The 25,397-nt window shown below is 40.0% G+C and overlaps 1 long non-coding RNA gene across 1 annotated transcript; it reads left to right on the forward strand.

The window, feature by feature from the left end:
* Nucleotides 1-383: 383 nt before the first annotated feature.
* LOC125111756 (uncharacterized) lies at nucleotides 384-25,113 on the forward strand. The gene is made up of 3 exons (XR_007130929.1): nucleotides 384-471; nucleotides 9,538-9,628; nucleotides 24,946-25,113. It is a non-coding gene; the product is annotated as an uncharacterized LOC125111756 (long non-coding RNA).
* Nucleotides 25,114-25,397: the final 284 nt, after the last annotated feature.

Below are 25,397 nucleotides of genomic sequence, written 5' to 3' on the forward strand. Positions count from 1 at the left end.
ACGTTTGTGACTCCTCTTATGTGCTAAGCATTCTATGTTCACGTATCTTGCTTCACAACAACCTATAGGGTGGATGTTATTAACTCAGTTTTCAGTAGGGGAGACCGAAGCTTCGAGAAGGCTGTAACTTTTGCTTAAGATGGTGACTGCTAGAGCCAGGCTGCAAACTGAGGTCATTCAATTTCCACAATCCATGCTTGTATACCACTGGTAAATAATTACCTGTGTGTGTATTCATCTTGTTTTTATCTGCATTTGTGCCATCTTTCTCATGAGACTCCTGGAAGGCAGGTCATGTCTCCCTTCATTCTTTTATACTTTGTCAGAATGCTGTAACAATAAGTGAGCAAATAACTTCTTACTGGCATTACTTCTTAGGGGAAAAGAATTCTCAAGCAAGCTATCCCTGAGCCACTTACCTGAATTGGATTGAATTTTCCCCAAAGCAGCGTTCGTTCCACAGGCCTTCAGGTAATGTCGAAGGCTTTGAAGGTTTTGTGCAAGTTGATCCTTTTTGTTCTTTCTTGCCTCTTCTTCTGAGTGCCCGAGTTTCCTAATAGGAATTCTGAATATGAAAGATACAGACTGCTTCCTTGGAAGTCAGGTTAATGGTTAATAAAGATTTTAGAATCTCTTCCAATATGATAAGATCAGTATCCTAGGACTGAGTCATTTTGGTACATTAATTTAAACTTTTTTTTTTTTTTTTGGTCTTTTTGCTATTTCTTGGGCCGCTCCTGTGGCATATGGAGATTCCCAGGCTAGGGATCGAATCGGAGCTGTAGCCACCAGCCTACGCCAGAGCCACAGCAATGCGGGATCCGAGCCGCGTCTGCAACCTACACCACAGCTCACAGCAATGCCAGATCGTTAACCCACTGAGCAAGGGCAGGGACCGAACCCGCAACCTCATGGTTCCTAGTCGGATTCGTTAACCACTGCGCCACGATGGGAACTCCTAATTTAAACTTGTTTTAATGGCCTTTAGCCTCCTGCCTAATGCCAATCCCAGCAACGGATTAATTCCCCAGAAACAGTAGCTTGTCATGTCTTGGTGCCTAATTCTGGGTTTTATGAAGAACCAAGCATTTATTGATCGAGCAAATTACTATGCTTCATCCCCTCAAGCTCCTGGGACAGTGTTTGACTCTAGCAACTCTACAAGTTTTTATGCAGTTAAGTGATGGACAAATCTATCTTGGTGCTGAGGCTGATGATAATTTATGGAGTGTTAATTTTAGATGCTTAAAAATGACATTCTCTGGAGTAGCTCAGTTATTAAGTAATTTGGGGGTTGTGTTATGTCAGAGGGAAATAAATAGGGAGAAAGATTTTTAATAGTGTAATTTTCTCTGAGATATTAAAAATAAAAGAATGCCAGCACTCTTTTCTTCAAATTGGGGTACCACAAGGCACTTTATTTTTTACTAGATATCTGGGTCAAGAAAAAGTTCTGATTCTTATTTATTCTTCACCTCCCTTATCTCCTTCAGAAAAAAATGTGATACTTTCAGGTTTTAGTTCTCTCTTTCAATTATCCACAATTTTTCAAAGATGGCTTTCTGCTCATCAACTTAGAATAAAGTGCCCAAAAGGGGAAAATGGCAATATTAATATAGGAATGACCTTGGATTTTTTCTTGCCCCTTGCTTTGTGCACTGCCTCACTAGTCATTCCTTTTCTATTGTCCTGACTTTCTGTTACAGGTCTGCTGAACAGCAAGTATATACATGAGCTCTGGGATCATGTTCTCTAGGTTTGAATTCATTGTGTGACGTGGGACAAGCTTATTTGTAAAATGAGGACAATAGCCCTACTTTAGGAGTAGGAAAATTCATGTAAAGCTCCTTAGACTGTGGAAGTGGCCCAGGTCTGCAACTAATATCTAGTGAGTGGTGCCTAGATATTAGTTGTGATCATTTTCTTTCCCTTTGAAGTTCTGGTTTCTTGGCTTACGATTCCTGCCCCTTCCATTATATTCTGCATAAGATAGTCAAACAATCCCGTTTTGCATAAGGTTATATTCTCCACAAGGTAGTCAAATGATGCTGTTTTGATCTTCTTTTTAGCTAGTGAAGAACAAAGAAAACTTTCAGTGGTTTCCCATGGCTATGAAATAAAATTCAAATTTCTCATTATGGGTATTCAAGTTCTATATTTCACCTCAGCCCTTGGTTTTGGCTGACGGCCCATTCTTCTGTTGCTTAGGATGCTTTGAGGTGTAGCCGTTAGAGTTGACAAGCACCTGGTGATTCTGATAAAGGTAGTCTATAGCACATTTTGAAAAATCTTGCTTTAGTGTTATTTGCCAAGCTACTGTGTGCAATGCATGTTTTTTTTTTCTTTTTCTTTTTAGGGCCACACCCAAGGCATATAGAAGTTCCTGGGCTAGGGGTCGAATTGGAGCTGCAGCTGCCAGCCTACACCACAGCCACAGCAATGCAGGATCTGAGCCGCATGTGCGACGTACACCATAGCTCCTGGCAACGCTGGATCCTTAACTCACTGAGCAAGGCCAGGGATGGAACCCACAGCCTCATGGAACCTAGTCGGGTTTGTTAAACTGCTGAGCCATGAAGGGAAAGCTGCAATTTGTGTTTTTATGTGTAAATCTTATTTCTCTACGTTTCAACTGCCTCAAGGCCAAGAATTTGGTCTTTGTGTGAAAAGAGTTAACACTGCAGGCCTGAGAATGCTACTCTTTGAAAGGGCTGTTTGAAAGGGTGGTTCTTGATTGGTGTCTTTGAATTCCGTCCTCAGAATGCTCTCAGTCAACAATTAATTGATCAGTGTGGTTCGTTGTGCCTAGAATTTTGTGCAAACAATACAGTTTCTGTTTGGGTACCTGCTTCCTTTTTGGGAGCCAGGAATTTTTTTTTATGTGCTCAGTGGAGAGTCCCTGCATCACTAGCACCCTCATAGACTCCTCAGGAACTGAATCTCTAAGGAACTTCACTAGGCTGAATTATTGCACAGATGTTCCAGCTTTTTTTTTTGCTGTAGGATGTGTTCTCTGTGTGACCTGTCATGGGAGGGAGAGAACTTAAGGGAGTCTATAGCTGGAATCCTTCAGATTCTCCACATGTTTTTTTCCTGTGTGATCTGGCTGTGCACCCTTACTATATTGTTGAGAAATCTTAGCTGTAACTACCATTACGTGCCAAGTTCTATGAGTTCTTATAGTGAATGTTCGAGTATAGGGTTGGTCTTGGGTACCCCGACACAGGATTCCTTCTAAAACAATTTTTTAGAGCAAGTGCTTAATAAATCCTTTGTGATTGTCACAAGTCTCCCAAACATGGTAGATGCGTAAAAAATTTAAACACTTTCTTTTTCTCGTACTATTTTCTATTTCTTTTGACCTACTTACATTGTGTCATTATATAATCACGTCAGCATTTTTAGTGTATAATAGTTTGGAAGTATGCTTCTTTCAACTGCTTACCAAGAATGGTTCTGGTTTTGCTTATTTGTTTCCTTTTCTATATTTCAAGCAAGTTTGATATTAGCAGACCAGTTCTTTTGGGATTTTACGATGCAGAATCAAGAGAAAAAGTAGAGGGAGAGAGAGAAGGAGTGGGGTTTGAGGTCTGAGGGAGGAGTTTTGGTAGAAGTAGAGAGGTGGATGAAAGAGCTTTTGTGATATGAGGTAACCATATGACAAAAGGAGGTTTTATGGATTGTTCTGTGTTCTGAATCCCTTTTCCAGTGTTTGAGAAACGCAAAAAGAGAAATTTTTTTTGGTCTTTTTAGGGCCACACCTGCAACATATTGACATTCCCAGGCGAGGGGTCAAATCAGAGCTTCACCTGCTGGCCTAGGCCACAGCCATAGCAACATGGGATCTGAGCTGCATCTGTGACCTACACCACAGCTTGTGGCAATGTCACACCAAGGGAGGCCAGGGATCGAACCCTCATCCTCATGGATACTAGTCAGATTCTTAACCCACTGAGTCACAATAGGAACTCCAAGAATTTGTTGTTTTGAAATGACTTCTTGGTTGGTGAGTTGTTTTTTTATTGATTAATGACCCATCTCAGGACCAAATCATGGTCTTTAGTTTTACATTGATTTTACTTGAAGATAGGAACCATACCATTCATAGTTCTAAATTTAGCATGTGTAAATCCTCAATAAGTTCTTGATGAGTCTGATTGTTTCATTTACAAGAATTTATTGAATGCCTTTGATGTGCCAGGAACCAGATGTGGGGGATACAGAGAAGAGCAAAGGAACTCCTTGCCCACATCAGAGAAAGGAGGCTGCCTTGTACCCCACATTTCCAATTCCATGTAGTATACAGTAGAGGTAGCATGTGGGAGCCCAGAGGAAAGCATCTGTCATGCCCACCAGGGTATTGCTCCTGACTAGGCTCCACGATGCACAAGGAAAAGGAAACCTGGTCCTTACCTTTAAGTACTAACTAGAAGAGTTTAGAGAAAAGCTATGTGGCATGTGTGATAGGAAAGTAAGTCTTAAAGAGAAGGACACCTTGCTGTCTTTTCAGAATCTCTGCAAGATGTCTTTGCAGCAGAATTTTTGAAGGTCCAAGGTTTAAACTCCAGCTTTCAGCCCAGAAGCGTGGTTTATTGGGTTCACTGAGAGAGCATCTGCTTCTTAGGTGAGGACTCATATTAATCAGCAAATGAGACGGTTGTGTCAATGTGAATGACATATACTAACTTGCAATTAAAAAAGCCATCCCAGGAGTTCCCTTCCTGGCTCAGCAGTTAACAAACCCAACTAGGATCCATGAGGATGTGGGTTTGATCCCTGGCTTCGCTCAGTGGGTTAAGGATCTAGCGTTGCTTTGAGCTGTGTTGTAGGCTGGTAGCTACAGTTCTGATTTGACCCATAGCCTGGGAACCTCCATATGCTGTGGGTGTGGTCCTAAAAAGCAAAAAAAAAAAAAAAAAAAAACTCATCAGCTTGACCACCATATTCTATTCCAACAGATAGGTCTTACAGCAAACATATTGGTAACCAGGCTTGATGAGCACGGAATCAGAGCTAGGGAAGTCCATTAAATGACTTTTACATTTTGTGCTAGATTCAAATGGGACATTTATCTCTAAGGAATAGCCTTGGCCAAGAGCGTTAAACTCAAAATCTGCAGGCTAAGACTGCTTTTCACCCAGAGAAAGCTTGGGAAGCTCTATCTGCATTTTCTTCTGTGGCCTCATTTTACTGCAGTTATATGAATGATGACCACTCTTTGTGTTGGGTCATTTTAAAAAAGAGACGAGTGTTTTCAATCATATTGTAAGGCAGGTTCTACTTATCTGGGAGCCATTGACAATCTTTAAGGTGACAAAACATATATCTATTCTGAGGACTAATTTTTAAATCGTTTAAATCATGAAGCTTGGAGGGTGACCTAGTTCCCATTTTGGGGGTCTGTCAGGGGAAGGCATCTCACAGTAGCCTTTGCACCTGTGTTGGTGGAGGATCCCAGATATATGTTCCCTGCATTTTATGACCTTGAATTTCAATGATTTATTTATGTAGTGGTGCTGGTAAAGCATTTATAATTCACTTTCTCATTGTCTAATTATCAATTTAAGCTGTTGGTTTTTACTTTCTTTAGTTGATGCTTACTTGATTTCCCTGGAATTAATTAGCATTATTAATATTCACAAATATATTGGCACTTACTAACATTGGAGTGCTATCCATTAGCAAAAGAGGCCGTCCAATTGTTAGAATCATAAATTCATAGACTGACTATGAGTTTGCATTTTATGTATTTATTCATTTTTTGGCCATGCCTGAGGCATGCAGAAGTTCCCTGTCCAGGTATCAAACCTGAGCCACAGCAGTGACAACATCAGATCCTTAACCCATTGAGCCACCAGGGAACTTCTGCATTTTATACTTATCAATACTTACCTCACAGAATAAGTGACTTGCCCAAGGCTGCACATCTAGCTAATGGTAGAATTGACAACTTTGCAATTCATATGATTTTTCATGTATCTTATTATTTTTTTTGTGTGTTATGTGTCAATCTCTCTGACAGAGAATGTGGGTTTATGAGTGCAGGCCTTTGCGTCTTTATTTTTGTATTCACGGTGACTTGCCTATTACCTAGGGATGAAAACAAGATTTGTTGGATAAAAGATTAGATGGTAATTATAAAAAAGAAAACAAAACAGATTTTATCTTGGTTCCTCCTGAGGTTTCTCACACTGTATCACATACAAAAAAATAAAGAGCATATTCATTATTTATTCAGCATGTGTTAAGCTTGAGGCAATCTACTAGGTGCTCGAATGAAGATGATAAAGATAAAATACTGTCCTAAAGATACAGAGACCAGGAGTTCCCCTTGTGTCTCAGTGGTAACAAACCCGACTGGTATCCATGAGGATGCAGGTTCAATCCCTGGCTCCGATCAGTGCATTAAGGATCCCGCATTGTCATGAGCTGTGATGTAGGTCATAGACATGGCTCAGATCTGGCATTGCTGTGGCTGTGAAGTAGGCTGGCAGCTGCAGCTCCGATTTGACCCCTAGCCCAGGAACTTTTATATGCCTTGGGTGTGGGGCCCTAAAAAGAAAAAAAAAAAAGATGCAGAGACCATAAGATTAAACATATCAATGACTGTAGTGCTGCAAGTTAGAATTAAAGTGCCTTACAGGAGACACAAATGCATGACTAAAACAAGTCAGAGAACAGAACTATCATACATTGTGGGAGAATGAGAAAAGGCTTCATAGAGGAGGTGACTTGACCTGAATCTTGGAGGAGCATCTGAATTTCAGAGATAAAAATGAGCTGATGGATTTGGAGGACAGAATGGACAAAAGGAACATTTGGGAACAGGAAGGTGACTCATTTTTGAAGACCTATAAGAAGTCTCTCTAAGGTGTGATGTGTAAGGGGAAGTATGTGGATGTGGAAGGGAGTGGAGCAAACAAAGCAGGATAGGAGGTCGGGTAAGTTCCCAACAGCTTTGCCTGTTCAGGCTCAAGAGTCTGCCCTTGCCTCATTAACCTTCATGGCTTTTGAGTATGAGAGTGACAAAATTGGTTTTTTGACAGCAGGAAGTGGGCTGGTTTTGAAGTGCAGGAGAATGAGACAGTGAGATAAGGTGGGACGTGACCGCAATAGCTCAGGAACCATGGAGTTGCACCAGAGGTGAAAAGGAAGGGGCACGGTGACAGCCTACATGAAAGACATGACCTGGGAAATTCAAGAGTGGAAAGAACCAAAGATGGTGATGCCATTAACAGCATGCATTTCATACTTATCACAGCTTATTAAATTTTTCTACATAAACGCTGATCTTCTCATTAGTCTGTGAGCTCCTGGAAATAGTGCACATGTAATCTGCCTCTCTTGAAATGAATACGACAGACGCTTGGTAAATGTTTTTTGGATAAGTGACTGGAACTTAGATTTGGCTTGGTAATGGCAGCGGGGCTGTTGGTGGAAATAATGTGATTCTTTGGAACATTCTGGAATTTGGGGATGTCCCTTTTTCAGTGCAATTTCTAGAAATAGTGCTAAGAAGAGGTGGAGAACCATTACAAGCTGATGTGTAAGTAAGGGCAAGGTAAAAAGAATAGAAAGATGGTACACTTTGAGTGTAGAGAAAATATAGCCCTTTCTCCTTTCAAGACGGCAGGTGAAATTGGAGAGAAAATGCAGCACAGCATCCTTCAAGAGGGACTGGATGGATGGGGAGGACTGGGATGGGCATGTGGATCGAGCCAGTAAAAACTGCAGGGAAGAGGAAGTGGCCCCAGTGGGAGGCGGGAGAGCCAGAGGTTAAATGTACAGGCTCTGGAGACAGATTGCTTGTGTTCAAATTCTAGCTCGTCTACTGATTCATTATGTGGTTTTAACAACTTCACTCTCTCTTGCCTCTATTTCTTCTTCTGCAGAATGAAGATCGTAATCATACTTGCAGACACACACATGCACAGCACTCAGAACAGAGCCTGGGATATAGCAAGCGCTCCATAAGCACTAGTTACTCTTTTTTTTGGAAACCACTGCGAGTACTTTGTATATATTATCCCACTTAGTCCCTTAATAACTAGGTCAGTGGCTGTAGTTATCTTCATTCTACAAATGAGGAAACCGAAGCACAGAGAGATTTCCTAATTTGCCCAGGTTCACACAGCCATGTAGCAGTAAAGCTCACTTAAGATAGAGACTTAGCCAACCCATCTAGCACCAGGCTTGGGCACTTTCTGATATAACATGCTGTCTAAGCCAGATAGATGTGGCGAACCCACTTATGAGTGATTTAGATTTGATCAATAGATGTGAGGGAGCTGGGGCAGACTTGGGGCTGGGGTATAATGTGAGGAGACTGTCCACTGGAAAGATTCATCTGCCAGTCTTGTAAAAGAGAGGAGGCAGGAAGACTGAGGTGCTAAAGATTCAGACCAGAGATGACTGAGGAAGTAACAAAATGGCAAACCAGAGTTGAGTTGTGATAGGAGAACTAGCTGAATTTGTCCCTGATGCAAAAGAAATGGAACTGTTGCCAGAAAGATGTTACCAGGATCCGAGTTCTTGTTCATGCAGCCCCAGAATCAACTTCTCGCAAACACACAGGCAGCAAGCAAGCAAAGCCTTTATTACAGGAAAGCAAATAGCTTCTAGGACAGCTGGGAGGGGCATAAGAGCCCCACCTTCTCTATTGTTTTATAGGTTTTCTTTTTCCTTTAAAGATGGGGGGTACCAACATGGAGTCCAGAAAGATGTGGTTTTCTCCCATTGGCCTTGCCCAATTACCTATATCAGTCCTTGTCCAATAGGGGTCTTAGGGGTGGAAATAGTCTCACGGTTTCTTTGCCCTTATCTTCCCATAAACTGAGTCACAGGGTGTTAGAGATTAATGCCCATCTGGGGGTTGGTACACTTCCTATAGTAAACAAGGCCTGTGGGAGAAAACTCCCTGGAGCCCTTAATCCACAAATGTTAGTCAGTAGTCATATCAAAGAATGCATTGAAGCCTATGCTCCTACATTGACCACCTGAATTATTACTTTGTCTCAGAACTGAGGGTTATGACAGAAACTGAATAAAGGGGCAAGTATCAGGGTGGCACTTGGAGTGTCCACTTGCTGGTTTCAAACCTGGGACTCTAAGAAAGTATTGATACCATGAGCGGTAATGAGGAAGCTGGGAGGGGAACCATTTTAGTAACTACTCCTTTCAGAAGTAGCTGCAGAAAAGTGACTGTAGGGAAATCGGCTCAGAGAATAGTGTCTGGGCCTCAAAGTGGGACACTTCATTATTGTTAGAGGAAGTTGGATTCTGATGGGAAGAGTCTTGGTAGCCTTTACTTCACTGTCAATCCAGCCCTGATTTCCTCCTTCATTAAGGAAGAAAGCAGATGGATCCTTCCTTTTTCCTTTCCCGAGTAGGATGTTCTCTGTACACAATGGGCACGTGACCTCCTTTCACCAAGGAGGTTTACACCTCAGGGTAGTTCTCATCCATAACAAATGCAGTTATTCACATTTGAGGAGTTAGGAAAATCACTTTCTGTTGACTTCCTGTTTTCTATTTCAGGCCTCCAAGCAGAACTTGCCATTTGAGTGGGGCCAAGCAGGAAACACAAAGCTGGAATTTCCTCCCGAAGTTAATCTGCCAAGGAGCTAAAGTAAGTTCGTGGTCTGAGGTGTTTGCCTCACCCCACTCTTGAAGTTTGTCCTTCAGCTGCTCTTGTCTTCCTGCTATAGGGGGTGAAATGAGGAAAGCTTCTGGTCTTTTCTTGTGGGTCGGTCCCAAAGCTTTAGTGCACCCAGGGGATCAAAACACGCTGCTCAGTCTGAGCTCTTGGCTAGATTGGGAGAGTGAAGAAGCTTCTCTTTTTGGCAGTTCCCTAATAATATCGTACTTTGGATTATCTTATTCAGGTTTCCTGTCTGAACATTTTATTTTACCCCTAGTGTGAAAGGATGAGGCTGAACTTTTCAGTTTTTTTCCTCCTCCCCTCTCTCCTTCTTTCTCTGTTTATAATTCAAAGTTTTGTTCCCTTTTATTATCTCACGGCTTCCTTCATAGCACCCTGTGAGGTGGCTATTATATCCCCATTTTACAGAGGGAGAGACCGAGGTTTCAGTGAATTGTAGCAACTTGGCTAAAGTCACTCAGTTCATAACAGTGCTGGAACGGAACCCTGAGTCTTTTATCTTCAGGTCTCTCATGCTCTTCCCCCAAACCACATTACTTCTCTGGTGGCAGTTGTAGAGTGCAGGATGCTGACCAAAAGGAGAGGAAGTGGTGGCTGAGCTAGGAAAGCCTGAACAGATCTCATCAACCAGGGAATCATGACCCTGATTAATAAAACAAAAAATGTTGACTAATTGCCATGCCATTCTCCAAGCATATGGGACTTGGGTGCTCCTTTTGTGTTAGAGACTCTAGGATGGTGTGATGCGTCATTGCAGGAGAGGAGAATAACTAAAAATGTCAGGTGTGGGCCTAGTGGTGCATCACATCTTGTATTCAGGTGATGAGAGTTTTCCTGTTGGTTGTTGGGCTGAGGATGGTAGTAAGAAGACACTATGCTGTTCCCTGTTCCCCAGATATTGGCAAGGTGGATGGGGGTAGGGAATCAATTGAGAATTGGGGGCTGATGATGAGTATCTGGACTTTAATAATGCATCAGGCCTGGAGGTAGGAAAAGGGCTTGGAAATTGTAGCTGCTCAGATGAAGCTGGTGAGGGAGCTCTGCTTCTTAGGATGGAGTGAGAATTAGGATAGGAGAGCAAGTGGGGCCTGTGGAAGATGTATTGGACTGTACACTGTGCCTGGCATGTTTCTCGAATGGCTCTGCTCCACCAGGCCTCTGGGAGGGTTCCTTTGATTTCAGAGGAGTCCTCAGGACTATTCAGGTGACCATGTTGTCTCGATAGATAGTAAATGGAAGGGACCTCTGTTCCAGGGCTGGCAAGCGTTTTCCTGACACAGACTGTGACAGTGCCCTCTCTTCTTGTGTCAAGCCCCTCCCTCCTCAGCCCCAGAGCAGAAGTGGCCAGGAGGGTGGTGTGCTGGGTGCTGGCCTGTGGCCACTGCCAACACTGCTGTGCGATCCTGACCACTATCTTTCTGGGCCTACAGATGACAGAGTGTGAAGGAGAGCAGCCAAATATTGCGGCAATGAGGGATTGGCAAACATGGGCCTTGTCAGCAGAAATCTCACTGGAGAAAGATGCTGAGCGAGGAGGATTTTAAGGCATCTTAGAAGTCTCAGTCCTGGAGTTCCATTTGTGGCTCAGTGGTAATAAATCTGACTAGTATTCATGAGGATGCGGGTTCGATCCCTGGCCTTGCTCAGTGGGTTAAGGATCCAGCATTACCATGAGCTGTGGTGTACATCGCAGACTTGGCTTGGACCCTGCAATGCTGTGGCTGTGGCGTAGGCTCACAGCTGTAGCTCCATTTGACCCCTAGCCCAGGAACTTCCATATACCTGCAGTGCGGCCCTAAAAACCATGAAAAGTAAAAAAAAAGGTACTCTCAGTCCTAACAAAACACTCACCAATATGATCCAGGGGAGGGTAAATAGTCTATGGGACTGGCTGACAGAGATGGGGTGGGATGAGACACAGGAGTGAGGTAGAGGATAAAGGAGGTGATAAAGAATATTGTTTTGCAGTTGACCAGAGGCTGTTTGGTTGGTGGCCACAGGCCTCCAGAGAGGGCAGCCATGCAGTCTGTTCTTAAGAAGCCTGTAACAGAATTTTTGTAAATGGAATTCTGTTCTGAAGACCTGAGGGAATATCACCCCTTTAAAAGAACCTCATGGGAAGGGCATTGCTTTCAAAAAGCTAGAGAATGGGGAGTAGACACTCAAGATTTGGTTTTGAATCTCTGGACTGGAATGCATTTCCTCAAAGGAGGAGTTGCATTTTGCCCTTTCACCAGGAGGGGAAGGTTATTCTCTTACATATATGGAATGCAGAGTTCTTAACTGAGCAGCATAAGTCATTATTTCCCAGCTGCTTTTACTTTTGATGTACCAGAAGCTGGGGGAAACCATTTCATTAAATAGAATTTAAACAACAGGAAAAAGTTATTTTCTTTGCGGATCAGTGCTTTTTCCAGGACAGGCCTCCTCCAACAGCACTTTGAGAGATAGTTACCCAAGGACGATCCTTACCAGCAGAGACACTCAACCTCTGAGTCCGGCTTTTGGAAAATGAGTGTTTATTATTTTTTTTTCGAAATAGGACACTGAGCTCAGTCATGTACACTATGAAAATAACTGGTGTGTGTTTGGATGCCTTGTGCCAGATTTCATGCTTGTTGAAAGGTAATTGGATTCAAACCAGCATATTTAAAGGTCAACTGGTTGTTCTTAAACAGTGAAGAACTTTAACTCTTTCATTATCATGGATTTTAACCAAATGGCCATTTTAGGAAGGAGGAGACTACATACTGTGTTCTAACTTTCTGACCTTTTGGTCCTTAAAATTTTTTAAAGTTCTTGAGGATAAAAGGGTCTGAGAAATGACTTCTCAGCTGGCATTTGGAAATGGGTAGGAGGAGAGACTTAGTTCTTTTTAAACTACTAAATTTAGATCAAGGCTCTAATGGGACAGTGGACATCACATAAGCAATATCTAAATGTCAAGCGGAAAGGTGTCTCTTTTAAAATAAATACTTCAGATTTGCTGATAAGAACTGGTAATAGACCTCTATCTCTTTATCTTTCCACCTTTGAGTGATTTTTTTTTTTAGTTCCTTGAAAAGCTTGGAGAAACCCCTCTGTATCAGTATTAAACCCAGGTGTTTGATGGTAGCTCCATTTCTAACCTGGGTATTTCACTGGACTTTGGGATTTTGATGACCTTTTTTCCTCAGTGATTTTGGATGCATGGGGTAAATGGTTTATTTTCTTGATCTCTGAAATACCTTCCTGCCTACCAGCATTTTTTATGGGTTTCTCAAAATAATGTAGAGGACTGAGGTGTCTCAGATCAGTAAGGTGAATTGTAGCTGGCTGGCCCTAAAGGCTTCTTGTGTTTTTGGATTAGTGTCCAGTCCCTAGAAACTGTTCAGCATTTCATTACGAGCACCCCAATTTGGAAGGTACAAAAGCAGTATCTTTCTGAAAGGAGGAAATCTCTCTGAGGTTGACATTGGGCACTTCCACGTGTACCACACGAAAGCTGACAGATAAAGGAAGCTGAAGTCCAAGTGTCTATTTACTTTGAGGGTTTGTGAACTCATAATGCTAACAAAACATAAACTAGTTACCCTGAAAAACCACAGAGTTCCACTTTGTTGAACAGATACTCAATATTCTTTCTTGGTGCCTTAAAAGTTCACTCTTAGATCTTTCCTATGTTCTCCACAACTTTTTAGCTTTGGGAATGTGCTAGTTGCTTAGAAACTCCAGACCTATTTGCCTCATCTGCAAAATGGGGAAAACATTACCTACTTCAGTGTTGTTGTGAAAATTCCATGAATTAATTCATGTAAAATGCTTGGAACCATGTCTGGCATAAAACAGATGCTCAATAAATATTAACCCCCATTATTATTATTATTAACATTTTTTTGTTGTTATTGTTGTAATTCTAATCTCTTTCACCAGTTGCTGTGCCAGATGGAGATGTTTCTTCTGGTTGAGGTGGTACAAGCCCAGGAGTTCAGGTTAAAGCTGCTCTGTTTCATGTCTTAACATATCATTTTTGCTTAAACTCCAGCTGAGGTTGGCTGGGAAACACCATATGGGAGATGGTGGTTCTGAACCAGAGAGCTGGGGGAGAAGATTGCTAGGGTGGTCCTGGAGGGCGAAGATGGAGAGCCAGACCTGGTGGTAGGCTGGTAGTTCAGCCGCTGAGGGAGAGTCTGGAAGATCAAAGCAGGTAAAAGCAAACATGCAGCTCAGGGTGCTTTCAGAAAGGGACCAGAAGATGGGAGCCAGGAGGAAGCCTAGAGAAAAGCCTCCTCAGGCAGCTGTCCTTTATGACAGCCTCTGCAGAACCTTGAGTCCCTTCTAATATACCTCTGGAGCCTCTAATATCCTCCTATGGCTCAGTTGTCCTTGAACATCCTCTCTCAGACACTGGGCTCTGGCTACCTGTGTTACATTGTTCTCATATTCATCTCTTACTCACTCATAACCTATGGTTTTCACCATTAACTCTCATTCAAGTTCTGTTCTGTCACATACTTAATATTCACAAGTCTGAGGTTTACATCTGAGCTAAAGTAAAAATGACATAATACCTGCCTTGTTAAGTACCAGATGTTATAATGTGTAATGGCACTTAGAATCCTGTTGGAAAATAGTTTCCGGAACATGGTTTTTCAAATACTTTGGATGACAATCAACAATAAAAAACAGATTTTATATCATAGACTCTATACACACGTACATATATTTGTGTGTGTGTGAATGACTTAAGCAAAAGTTTCATGAAACTAATGCTTAATCTTAGAATTCAAGATGCTCTTAGATGATTTCTATCTGATTGTTACAAAATGCTGTCTGTAACCCACTAAACACATAACCTGCAATTTGGGAAATATTAATCTGAAGTACCATCCAATAATCTGCCTTTTGAGCTCTTATACCTTGTCCACATATCATATATGAAAGAGGGGCATGGCCAGTTATTACACTTTGAGGGACTTCTCATCGTAAACTAAAAAGGAAATTCAGGTCAAGAACTAGCACATTATCTGAAAAACAATTTCTCCTTCTCCTTAAACTCTTTCCTAATAACTATTCTCTCTTAATTCCCCTGAAGAAATGACTCTATTGATTTCTAATGCCAAACATTAAAAATTTAGAAAACATTTTTGAAGGAAGCAAAAGAAGATCTAAATAAATGGAGGACTGTATTAGGCTCATGGAAAGAAAGATATTATGTAGATGTCAATATCTGTATGTCATAATGATGTCAGTTTTTCCATAAAGAAGTCAGTGCTGCTCAAAATGCCATCAGTCTTTATTTTTTTTAAAGTGGAGATTCACTTTTTTTAAAAAAGATTTTATTGGAGTATAGTTGATTTACAATGTGTTAGTTTCAGGTGTACAGAAAAGTGGATTTTTATATATATCCCCTTTCTTTTATAGATTCTTTTCCCATATAGGTTATTATAGAATATTGAGTAGGGTTCCCTGTGCTATACATTAGATCCTTGTTACTTATTTTTTAGTTGGCAATTTTATATATAGTAGTGTGTATATGTTAATCTCAAACTCCTAATTTATCCCTTCCCCTAGTGTTTCCATTGGTTTGATTTTGAGATCTGTTAAGTCTGTTTCTGTTTTGTAAACTAGTTAATTTGTATCGTTCTTTTAGATTCCACATATGTGATATCATATGATATTTGTATTTATCTGACTTACTTCACGTAGTGTAATAATCTCTAGGTCCATCCATGTTGCTGCAAATGACATTATTTCATTCCTTTTATGGCTGAATAATATTCCATTGTATATATGTATACACCACATCTTTATCCACTCCTCTGTCAATGGACATTTAGGTTGCTAACATGTCTTGGCTATTGTAAATAGTGCTGGGAGATTGACATTCTTAATATAAAATTTATATGGAAATAAAGTTAGCCAAGAGCAGTCAGTAGAGCTCTAAAGAAAAAGAATAAAGAGTAAGGCTTATTCTTTCAGTTACTGTACTTCCTGTAAAGTACAGTAATTAAGATAGTGTGTTGCTGAAACAAAGACAGAAAAATAGCCCTCAATAGCAGTCTTATGCATCTTTTGTTGTAGTTCTGTGTATTCGCTTTTTTTTTCTTTTTTCTTTTTTTTGCTTTTAAGGCCACACCTGCGGCATATGGAAGTTCCTGGGCTAGGGGTCTAAAATCAGAGCTGCAGCTGCAGGCCAACACCACAGCCACAGCAATACAGGATGTGAGCTACATCTGCAACCTACACCACAGCTCATGGCGATGCCAGATTCTTAACCCACTGAACGAAGCCAGGGATCAAACCCATGTCCTCATGGATTCTAGTCAGGTTGGTTACCACTGAGCCATGACAGGAGCTCCCTGTATTTGGTATTTTTGATGCTGTTGTACATTATATTATATTATTTTATTTTTTTATTTATTTTTTTGTCTTTTTGTCTTTTCAGGGCCACACCCACAGCACATGGATGTTCCCAGGCTAGGGGTCTAATTGGAGCTGTAGCTGCCGGCCTACACCACGGCCACAGCAATACCAGATCCGAGCTGCATCTGCAACCTATGCAGCAGCTCACAGCAATGCCAGATCCTTAACCCACTGAGCAAGGACAGGGATCAAACCTGCAACCTCACGGTTCCTAGTTGGATTTGTTTCTGCTGCACCACAGCGGGAACTCCCCATTATATTATTTTATAAATTTCAATCTCTGTTGCTTGTATTAGAAATGCAACTGATATTTCTATCCAACAAATTGCTGACTTCCTTAATTACTTCAAATACTTTTATAGTCTTTTTAAATAACACAATCACATTGCCTAAAAATATTGGTATATTTCTTATTCTTTTCTAATCCCATGCCTTTTGTTTGGTCTTATTACTTTGGCTAGGCTACTTAATACAGTGTCAAGGAGAAGAGTTGAGGGCAAATATCCTTTTCACTGATCTCAGAGGGAAAGTTTACAACATTTCAGTGTTAAAAGGGATGTTTGGTGTGGTGTTTTAAAGTTTGTTTTGGTAAATATTCTTTATTATAGTAATAGATTTTAAACTTTTTCAAATGCTTTTTCTGAATTTATTAAGATGATAGAGATTTGTCTTTCATTCTATTAGTCTTATTAACTGCACTGAATTATTTTGAGATGTTAAACCAACCTTGTGTTTTTGGAATAAGCCAAACTCAGCTTGATATACATTATTAACAGATTCAGTTTGTTGATATTTAATTTAAGATTTTTAAATTTATTATGTGGGAGAGTCTGACATGAACTTTCTTTTCTTTTAATAACTTTATCAGGTTTTGGTGTTAAGGTTATGCTGGCCTAATAATATGAGTTGAGGAGTAGATATTGGTTATTTTTATCTTTTCTTACCTTACTTCCCTTTTCATCTATCTTAACCAGGAAATTATCAGAATTTTTTTAGTGTTTTCAAAGGATGATATGTTGGCTCTGTTGATACTCTTTGTTGTATTAAATTTTTTTCTTATTAATTTCTATTTCATCATTCCCTTCTTTCTCTTTTATTTTAATTTACTGTTTTTATATATCTTCTTGACCAAAGATAATTGATTTTTAGACTTTTTTTTCTCATATACTATCTATATACATATATCTGTCAAAGGTCAGATTTAGCTATCAAATATACTTCCCTTTTTAGGATTTCACTTTTATTTCATTCAAAATACTTTTGAACTTTCACTGAGAATTTTCTTTGACCCATGTGTTCTTTATAAATGTATTACTTAACTTCCAAACATATGAAGATCTTCTAGTAATTTTTGAATTTTTTTTGGCCTCTCCCATGGCATGTGGAAGTTCCCGGGCTGAGGACTGAACCTGTGTCATAGCAGCGACCTGAACCACTGCTGTGACAATGCTGGATCCTGCCATAAGGGAACTCATAGTTGTTTTGGTTATTGACTTCTACTTTAGTCCCTTAAAAAGAATACAGTAGGAGTTACCATTGTGGCTCAGCGCATTAAGGACCTGACATTGCCTCTGGGTAGATGAGGGTTTGATCCCTGGCCTTGCTGGGAGGGTTAAGGATATTGTATTAAGATCTGGTATATGGTGTAGATGCTGCTCAGATCTGGTATTGCTGTGGCTGTGGTGTAGGCTGTAGCTGCAGCTCAGATTTGACCTGGGAGCTTCCATATGCCACAGGTGTGGCCATAAAAAGAAAAAAAAAAAAGAATATAATAGTTTTTTGGTATATGTGGGCAGAGCCAACTACTGTTATTAAGGTTTTGTTGTATATATGCTAGTTAAATAAAGTTTTTGAATAATGTTCATATTTTCTCTATAATTGATGATTATTTTTCTGTTTATTACATCTGTTGCAAGAGGGGTATATTAAAATGTCTCACCATTATTTGTGGATTTATCATTTTTTCTTTTAGTTTTGCCTTTTTTTGTTGTTGTTGAATATCTTAAGTCTATTAGGGACATATAAAACTGTGGTATCTTCCTTATAAATGGAGCCCTTTATCATTGTGAAATATTTTTCTTTATCTCGGGTAATTCTTTTTGTCTTAAAATCTATTTTGTCTGATATAAAAAATGGCTACTTCAGCATTGTTTTGGGATACTATTTGCATAGTGACTTTTCCTTATTCTTTCACCTTCAGTCTTTCTATATGCTTAAATTTAAGTGGTGTCTTTTGTAAGCTCAACAGTTTATGCTTAACCCAGTCTAGCAATTGTGTCTTTTCTAATTGGAATATTTAATCAGTTTGTGTTTCATGTGGTTATTGATATATTTGGGTTTAAATCTGTCGTCTTATTACTTCCTCCCCATTTGTCCCCTTTCTTTCTTTCCCTTTAACTTTCTTTTTGTTTGAAGTTTTAAAAAATTATTATTTTTATCCATGTTTCCTCATCTTTTGGCTTTGTAATCCCCTTCTATGTGTTTAGTGGTTAAGAAAAATTATCACATGCATCACTGACTTCTTAAATACTTCCTAAGATAAATAAATACTTTTGACATTTCCTGGACAATTCACAGAAATTAAGACACTCTAATTTTATTCCCCTGCTACCAACTTATAGCACACTCTTGTTTAAGTGTTCTAATTTCATATCTATATTTAACCCCCCCAGGATATTATCACTGAATAAATTATTATTGAATACATTCAGTATTCATTCAGATTTACTCACAAACAGCCTCTTTTTTGACTCTTCATTTTTTTTCCCTCAGTCCTCCATCTGTGAACACTTTCTTTCTGCCTGGAGAGTACAGGTAGTGTTTCATTGAGTACACGTCTGCTGCTGAGGAATCTCTCAGTTTTCATTTTTCAAGAAGTGTCTTTATTTAGCCTTTGTTTCTGAAAGATATTTTTATTGGGTATAGAATTTCAGGTTGGCAGTTATTTTCCCCCCTAGCTTTTTGAAGATATTCTGTTGTTTTCTGCTTCTGTTATGATCCAGTGTCTTCCAAATCTTAACTGATTAAATAGAAATATAGTTGGCATACAAACATTTAACTCAAAGAGTGCATAAAAGTGCATCCTTGAATTCATAATTCTATTTTTATGGAATTTGGCAAAAAGTGCATACACATTTGTCTTCCTCAAATGACCTTCACAGTCTCAGCATAGTTATTTTCTGAGAAATACCTATAATACTGTTCCATAGCCTTTTCATTTGTGATGTCAGTCTAAAAGGTTCTGCCTTGTATTGGCTTTCCTGATCATTTACAGTTGTGTTTTTACATGGCTGTTGGTTAGCTGTGCTTCACTGAATATTTTTATTTTTGGATATCAGTTATTTGAAAAAATAGCTAAATGTGATAACTTCTTACTGAACATATTTTGTCTGTGATTATCTACCTACTTATGACATTTCTTCACCTAAAAAAGTATTTTGGCTGTGATATTAACTTCTTTTGGAAATAGCATTGTTCTTGAAATGTGAACTAACTTCTTACCTTTAAAGTATTTTTTTCCTATAAGAAAAGCCACTACAGTATGATGTAGCAGTTAAGATAAGGGTTTTAGAATAATACAAAGGTGGGCTTAAATAGTAACTCCTTGGAAATATAATTACCAACTCTTCAAGCCTTAGTTTTATTCTCTGTAAAACTGGGTCAATAATTTCTACCTTACAATGATGTTTTAGGAATAAATGAGATGGGAAATGAGTTAGTATCATGCTATATGTGGCATCCATTATTATTATTATTATTATTAATTCTTTAATTTGTATGGTATAATATTGTTTATCTTTGTTCATAGAACAGTATATTGTATTGGCAGATGCTATCTGGTAGAAGAATGGTTCCTTATGAAATAAGTAAAGTAACTTACCACTTTATTTTTTTGGAGTTAATGAAACTACATATTTGGTAAACTTATAAGCCAATGGCATATAATAAATTCTGTATTTTTAAATTAACAAGTATGGTTAATTTTATGCGTTATCTTTACTGGATTACAGAGTGCTCAGATATTTGGCTAAGCATTATTTTTGGGTATGTCTGTGATGTTGTTTCCAGAGAAGATGAACATTAGAATCGGTAGACTGAGTAAAGCAGATTGCTTCCACAGTGGGGGCGGGGTGAATCATTCATTCTATGGAGCCCTGAATAGAAGAAAATATGGCGAAAGAGAGAATTGAGTCTGTTTGATGGCTTGAGCTGAAACATCAGACTTCAGTCCTTTACTGAGACTTACACCATTGGCCCCCAGTTCTTTTTTTTTTTTTGGTCTTTTTAGAGCCACACCTGCAGCATATGGAAGTTCCCAGGCTGGGGTGGAATTAGAGCTGTAGCTGCCAGGCTACACCATAGCCACAGCATTGTGGGATCTGAACTGCATCTGCGAACCACACCACAGCTCACAGGAATGCCAGATCCTTAACTGACTGAGCAAGGCCAGGGATTGAACCCGTGTCCTTATGGATACTAGTCGGGTTCATTACCACTGAGCCACAATGGGAACTCTGGCCTTCAAGTTCCTAGAACTATATCACTGTTTTTACTGGGCCTCTGGATTAAAGACATCGGATTGTGGGACTTCTCTGACTCTGTAATTGCATGAACCATTTCCTTATAATATAATATGTCCTATTACAACCAGTATCTCCTGTTGGTTTGGTTTCTGTGGAGAAAATATAGGGAGTTCCCATTGTGGCTCAGTGGTTAATAAATCTGACTAGGATCCATGAGAATTCAAGTTCAATCCTGGGCCTCATTCAGTAGATTAAGGATCCGGTGTTGCCCTAAGCTATGGGGTAGGTGGCAGAAAAGGCTCAGATCTGGCGTTGCTGTGGCTGCAGTGTAGGCCTGCAGCTGTAGCTCCTGTTCAACCCCTACACTGAGAACTTCCATATGCCACAGGTGTGGCCCTAAAATGACATATATATATATATATATATATATACACACACACACACACAAAGAAAATTATACATGTGTATAAGTCACGCTTATTTTATTTCCACAAACCTAAGGTCTGGCTTAGAAGTTGGCTCCAAGGTAGGTCCTGTGAGCACTGAGCCTTAAAAATGTGCCCCTTAAATCAAATCTATGATGAGAAGAATCAGGCAAAAGTGACACTGGCTTGCAGTGTGCAAATCCACCTGGTAGTCTTTTAGAGTGCTCAGTGTCTCCTAGTGGAGAAAAAAGCGCCTTGACAAGCTTCAAGGGATTGACAGCTCTTCATTCTCCATTCGAAAGACAGAGTGAGGCAGAGAAAGGATGGATAGCCAGCGGGGTGAAAGCTTTACGCTAAGGTTATTGACCTAAAACACAAAGCTACACAGGTGAAAATTGGAAATTTTATGAACTTTACTTGGTTGGAAACAAGTATGTAATTATGCAAGCTTCCTAAATGTGCCAGAGCAGCAGGGAAAGAGCCTGGCTGTGTGCAGAGGGTGAGGAACAATGCTAATGCCATTGGTGGCCCTTTCATGACCAGCCTTTGAAAATAATTCAAAAAAGTTCTTTTTTTTTTCTATGCCATCCTACTGTCCTTCCTTCCTCTTTCTCCTTCCAGTTACAGGCACCCCCTTCTCAAGCAATGTGAGCTTTCAGGGATGACCAGCCAAGCACATCTTTGGGGAAATGTAAGATTTACATTCATTCCATTTAGACATTTGAATTTGACACTGCAGCCTTTGTTGTGGAACACAATGTTTGTTCCCTACAAGCAGACAAATGAGCATTTTCTGCTTTTGTGTGGGGAGGGCAGATTTTGTCAGACTCTCCTATTGGTAGTCTGTGTTTTCCAGTAAGAAAGCAGTTAAATAGACCAAAACTCTTGGGCTTCTTGTTTAAAAGTACCCCTCCACTTTTTTCTTACCATGATGAATATTAATTTTTAAGTCAAATTTGCTACAAACTCTAATGTCAAATAAGTTTGAAAAAGGGGAGTTCCTGTTGTGGCTTAGTGGAAACAAATCTGACTAGCATCCATGAGGATGCAGGTTCGATCCCTGGCCTTGCTCAGTGGGTTAAGGACCCAGTGTTGCTGTGAGCTGTGGTTTAAGTCACAGACGTGGCTCAGATCTGGCCTTTCTATGGCTGTGGCGTAGGCCAGTGGCTACAACTCTGATTAGACCCCTAGCCTGGGAACCTCCATATACCACAGGTGGGGCCCTAAAAATAAAATAAATTTGAAAAAGAAGATGCAGGCTTTTGGAAAAGATGGTGGGGCAGTTACATTCCAGGTTTGGAGCTTAATGAGGCTGATGAACTCTCTAACAGATTCAGACTGTTCCAGATCATTTTGCTTTGGCATCCCTATTTAAGTGTGGAGGAGGCTGTTTTGTGACCTCATCCTCTTTTTTTTTTTTTTTTTTTTTTTTTGCAGAGAGAATGTAATTGCCTGGGGGAACAATACAGAGCCTTGGTGAGGACTGGAATAAAATCTTAAGACTGCTGTGCTGTACCATGTACAGCAAACAGCAGATGCCACAGAGCTGCTTTTAAAAAAATCTTGCCTTTCACATGTCATGCTAAAAATACAGACCTAAAAAGACCTGAAAAACTTGAAAGAACTAGAGAATCAGGCTGTAGTTATACAGAAGCCGTATGCAAGGTCATGGACGTAAAACAACAAACAAGAGCACACTGTATAAAGTAAGACATATTAGAGCTTTCTTATGTTCCAAAGCAGCTTTTGTAATAAATTCAGAGCAGAGGTAAGAAAGGAATTAGAAAACTGGATAGTCCCTTGGAGACTGAAAAAGGCTACAGAAAATGATTCAGTAACATTGGTGCATCAGATGGAATGCTCTTATATTCCCTGAGCCTTCTCATCTCCCACTGCCCCTTTTGAAATTCACCTTAGGAAAACCTTGTCACTTTGACTAGGCTCCAAGCTCTGAGGTCAAGAAACATGTCTTTAATATCTCTGGAATTTCCTCTTTAGCTTGGGTACCGTAATTTTGTCTACAGATGGTGTTCAGTAAATGTTTCCTAACTCACAGCTTACTTCCAGATAAAATAAGTTAGTGTAGGAGTTCCCATTATGGCTCAGTGGTGATAAACCTTACTAGTATCCATGAGGACCTGGGTTTGATGCCTCACCTAGGTGTTAAGGGTTAAGGATTAGTGGGTTAAGGACCTAGTGTTGCCGTGAACTTGGGCATAGATTGCAGATGCAGCTCAGATCCGGAGTTGCTGTGGCTGTGCTGTAGGCTGGCACCGCAGCTCAGGTTCCACCCCTAGCTTAGAACTTCCATATGCAGTAGGTGAAGCCCTAAAAAGGAAGAAAAAAAAATAATATAAAGGTTTTCAACCTTCCTTCTGCTATTATTATTTATGTGCTGTATATTCTGAAATATCTGTGGAAGATGAGATAAAGGCTAGAGAGAGAGAATTCAAGACATTCTCTCCATACTAACCTGGTAGAAAACAAATGAAAACATGCTGTGATTTACAGAAAGCACACACTACCTGCTTGAAGAATATCAACGTTGTAAATATTTAAACACACCGCCCTGTGTAATTTAGCCAACCATTGTCCTAGTTTGTAAGTTCTTCTTCCATTTCTTTATTCTTGGCTTTATTTTCTTTGCCGTTATTTTGCTCTTTTGCTTTTTTTCTCTCGGCATTTCTTTGTTATTTTATTGTTATGCATTTCTATTCCTATCTTTACCCCTTGCTTCTTTATTATTTGAAAGTGCCTTCAAAAGAATGAAGTCCTACACAAATATAAAGCTGTTTTATCATTATCACTCTTACCATCTTTATTATGTATGTACTTTGGATTTTTTTTTTTTGGAGAAAAAAGTTAAGAAGCCAGTATGCTAATCTAAATTGAATGAATGTTTCAAGAAATAAAAACCAGCTGCATGTGGTCCAACCTTCAGAGTCAGCAAATAAAGACCCGAGGAAACCTGAGAGTTGATAGGAAAACTCCAACGGAGATGAGAGAAATACACCATAGGGATTAAGAAATTTCTGCTGAAAAATTCATGTGTTCACAAGTGTTTTGAAGTAACATAGCTTCCCCTGTCTGGTTGTTTTTTTTTTTTAATCTTTAATGACCAGTCGGGCCGTTGAAACTTGCTTGATTTGGGGGTATCAGACTTCTCGTGCAAAAGATGGCTGGGAATCCACTCAACTCTCCTAAAATATGCACTAAGTTTTGGAAAGAATTTTCTCTTATGGGAAACATCCTATTCCCAAAGAAGGCCATCAGCATGAGATGGGTTTTTTCCCAGGGTGGAAACTGAAGGGAGCCAGTTGGTCCAGTGGCCAGGACTCAGCTTTCAGGATGGGTTAACATTTGAGACAGACTCCTCTATCCTTTTCACTTAATCTTTTGGAAGAACTGCTTTAAAGTCAAACTTAAAGTTCGCAAGATTCTGCAGAAGAATCAGCTGAGCCCATAAATGAGCGATTTCTTATTTTTTCCTCTATTTCTTTATGTTTCAAGTGCAAATATAAAGACCCACTGTGGAAAGTCATTGTGAGGATTAAACAACATAATACAGGTGCCTCTCCTGGCATAATACAATCATCACTGTTGACTCCTAGGCCATTTCCCCAAATATGCTCATCCAGTTGTTCTTTTAGGCTTGAGGTAAATTGTTGATTCTAGTAGGCTTACAAGATGTCTGAAGAGTTAAAAAAAAATGCTTTCATGTTGTGAAAAGGTGGAAGGGGCTGCCTTTCTATGCCTCACTAAGGATCCGTTGGGTGGAACATAGCCTTCGTTTGGGTGTGATAAGAGCTTCACGATAGGACCGTGCAGAGAAGGAACTAATGCTGCTGGACATATAGCTGCCTGCTTGCCTTTGATTGCATTGGCAGAGTGAATGTGGGGCCGTTGGACTGACCCAGGCATTTTTCTGCAGGTGAGATCGGAGAGAATAGCCCTTGTCCAGTTTTCCTGTCAGACACATCAGTCTCACTTGGATCTCTCCTGTGCTACGGCAGAAGCCCATCTGGGAAAATAGGACCACTACAAGGTCAGGCTTGGTTTTCTTTGGCTCTGAGTCTGGATTTGGCTGAATCCAGACAAAACTGACAAAACAGACAAAATTGAATAAAATAATTATACAAGAGATAGTTGTAAAAATAAAATAAAACTGAGCACCTCAAAAGCTGTGATCAGCCCTGTTTTGCTATTTGGATTGGGTCATAGTCTTTCTTGAGTAGAGGAACAGGAGGATAGCATAACATTGTCCCTGTGGCTCTCCAGCCAGAGGTAGTCTCAACCCTACCTAGCCTGGCAGCTACGAGGCTGGCCCAGCACCTGGTTTGGGCCCTCTGTGCACAAGTTCCTGGGCCTGGGGTGAGGGTGCTT

The sequence above is a fragment of the Phacochoerus africanus genome, chromosome 1 (genome assembly GCF_016906955.1).
Source record: "Phacochoerus africanus isolate WHEZ1 chromosome 1, ROS_Pafr_v1, whole genome shotgun sequence".
NCBI classification, from domain to species: domain Eukaryota; kingdom Metazoa; phylum Chordata; class Mammalia; order Artiodactyla; family Suidae; genus Phacochoerus; species Phacochoerus africanus.